The sequence below is a fragment of the Sturnira hondurensis genome, unplaced genomic scaffold (genome assembly GCF_014824575.4).
Source record: "Sturnira hondurensis isolate 20B ecotype Veracruz unplaced genomic scaffold, ASM1482457v3 Scaffold0019216, whole genome shotgun sequence".
In the NCBI taxonomy this organism is placed as follows: domain Eukaryota; kingdom Metazoa; phylum Chordata; class Mammalia; order Chiroptera; family Phyllostomidae; genus Sturnira; species Sturnira hondurensis.
The window spans coordinates 6748566-6751694 of record NW_028091847.1 but is presented as its reverse complement, the minus strand read 5'-3'; positions in this window follow the sequence as shown (position 1 = coordinate 6751694).

The window sequence follows — 3129 nt, the reverse complement described above, 5'->3', positions numbered from 1 at the left end:
TTAGATTTTACAACGCAGTGCATCCATGGCAAGAAATTTAAACCATACAAAGTAAAAAGAGCAAAAACTAAAAATGATTTCACACTCTACCATATGCACATAACTACCATTAATCTTGGGTCCATCCTTTCATAAAACTCATTATGTATACATAGAAATACCTAAATCTAAATATACATTTATATAACATATACATTTATTATAGATTAGATTTTTTTAAAAATAATTTTTTTACTTTTCAGTTTCATTTGACATACAATATTATAGTAGTTTCAAGTGTACAACCCAGTGATTAGACATTATGTAATTTACTAAGTTATCACTCCAATAAATCTGGTACCCATCTGACACCATACATAGTTATTACACTATTTTTACTATATTCCCTATATTTGCAATGACCATTCTGTAACTACCAATTTGTACTTCTTAACCCCTTAACCCTTTTCATTATCCTTTCAAATCCCTTCATATTTTAAAAAAGACCTTTTAACAATTCTTATAATATTGTTTTGGTGGTGATGAACTGCTTTAGCTCTTTCTTGTCTACAAAGCTCTTGATTCTAAATAATAGCTTTTCTGGGTAGAGTGTTTTGGTTGTAGATCCTTGCTTTTCACCACTTTAAATATTTCTTGCCAATCCCTTCTAGCCTACAGAACTCCTGTTGACAAATCAGCCAACAGTCTTATGGGAGCTCCCTTGTGAATAACTAACGGCTTTTCTTTTGCTGCTTTTAAGATTCTCTCTTTGCCTTTAACGCTTTGCATTTTAATTATGATGTGTCTTGGTGTGGTCCTCTCTGAGTTCATCTCATTTGGGACTCTGTGTTTCCTGATCTCCATGATGCAAATTTTGGTACGCCTGAGGTTGTCCCACAGGTTCTTTATACTACTCTCATCTTTCAGGGTTCCTTTTCTGTTTGCTGTTCTGATTGGGTGTTTCTGCTTTCTTATCTTTCAAATCTGATTTCATCCTCTGCTTCATCTACTCCACTGTTGATTCCTTGTAATGTATAGTCTTCATTTCAAGTAATGTGTTCGTATCTATCTGTTCTTTCTTTTTTCTTTTTTTTTTTTAGGTTCTGTCCTCATTTTTATGTTTCCTATGTCTTTATTGAAGTTCATGTTAATTTCTTCTACTCTTCCCCTAAGATCATTAAACAGCCTTAAAAACAGTGTTTTGAACTCTTTGTATAGTAGATTGCTTGTCTCTGTTTTGGTTGGTTCCTTTTCCGTTTTTTTGTTCTGTCCTTTCATTTGGGATGTGTTTCTTTGTCTTCTCATTTTGGTAGTCTCCCTGTGTTGTTTTATATGTATTAGATAGAATTGCTATGTCTCCCAGTCTTGGTAGGATGGCTTTATGTAGTAGGTGTTCTGTAGGGTCCAGGACACAGTCTCTCTGATCACCTGAGCTGAGTACTCCAAGTGCATTCCCCCACCCTGTGCGGGCTTTGTACACCTTCCTGTTGTAGTTGAACCTTGATTGCTGTTGGCACATTAACAGGAGAGATTTACCTCCAGGCCAATAGGCTGCAAGACCTCACTGTGACCACAGTGGAAAATCAGCTGTATGGGGCCCACCCCAAGGAGCAGGATTTGCTTCAGCATGGCTTTGGTGCCTACAGAGTCTTCCCCTTGAGTTTGTCACTTGTGGAGGTGGCTCTGGAGCCTCCAGGGAGGAGCAGGCCAAGGTCAGTTACCACTTGTGTCCTTCCAGGCCACCCTGCATTAACTACAAAGAGATCTGCAGGTAACTGCTACAACCCAGGCATATGCAACCCAGTCCTGCAACCCAGACATGTGCCCTGATGGGAAATCGAACCGCGATGTTTTGGTTCGCAGGCCCATGCTCAATCCACTGAGCTACACCAGCCAGGTGTTGTTGATTTTTGCTTGCTTGCTTACTCCATCTCTCCCACTCTACTCGCTGCAGCCTCTCCTCCAACCCCCATGCCACTAATGTTGCCAATTCAGATTGTGTCTTCCTGCACACATCTACATTTCCATGTCACTGTACTCACATGTACAAACATGTACACAAAGGGTGATCTTCCTTGTTTTACACAAAGGGGTAACATTACAACTATAAAATGTCATGAAGGAGAAGTGACAAAGGAATGCAAACCTCTCTCAAGGTCAGGCAAATACTACTTCTGAGAAAGTAGCACTTAAGCTGAGTCATAAGAGTAGCAGGATGGGCTAAATTATCCATGCCCCGCCTCCAGACTCAGAATTTATATATTGAAGCCCTAAACCTCATTTGGAGACAGGGCCTTTATTAAAGAGACAACTTATTAAAATGAAGTGTATGGGATGGCTCTTTATCTGATACAACCGGCATCCTTATGTGAGGAGGAAATTTGGACACACGCAGAGAGACGATCATGTGAAAACAAAGGGAGGAGGCGGCCATCTATCTACAAGCCACAGAAAGAGGCCTTAGAAGAAACCGATCCTGTCTTCACCTTGATCTCAGATTCGTAACCTCCAGAACTTCAAGAAAATAATTTTGGTTGTTAAGCCACCCAGGCTGCGGTACTTTGTTATGGCAGCCCCAGCGAACTGCTATGGATGAATGAGGTCATCAACTACAGAGATATAGGGAAAAGGGTACCCATCCATTTCTGATAGAAATATGAATTTTAATAGCCTTTTAAAAAGCATTTAAGCAATAGCTGTTAAAAATTTTGCCACTACAACAATAGAATTAAATACACACACACACACACATACACAATTACTTCACTTACTGAATGGTACTTTAATTTCCATGGGCAAATTCCCAAGAGTGGAATTTCTGGCGCTGGATTATAAAAATGTGCTCTTCTTGTGGGTTCCCTAGAGTCCTATTGTTCCTGCAATTATGCCATAAAATTGCTGCTTTCAAAATATTTCATTTTCTAAAACTCAAGCAGCATATTAAGTATGAAAATCAGAAAAATCACTGTCAACAAAATAAAAGCTAACAAAATTCTGTAACAATGCAGATTGTATTCCTTTTCTATGGCTGCAAAGCAGATTATCACAATTTAGTGGCTTAAAACAACACACGTTTATTATTTCACCATTGCTGTGGGTCAGGATCCGGGAGCAGTTCTCGGCAAGGCTGCAATCAAGCCTTGGGCTGTG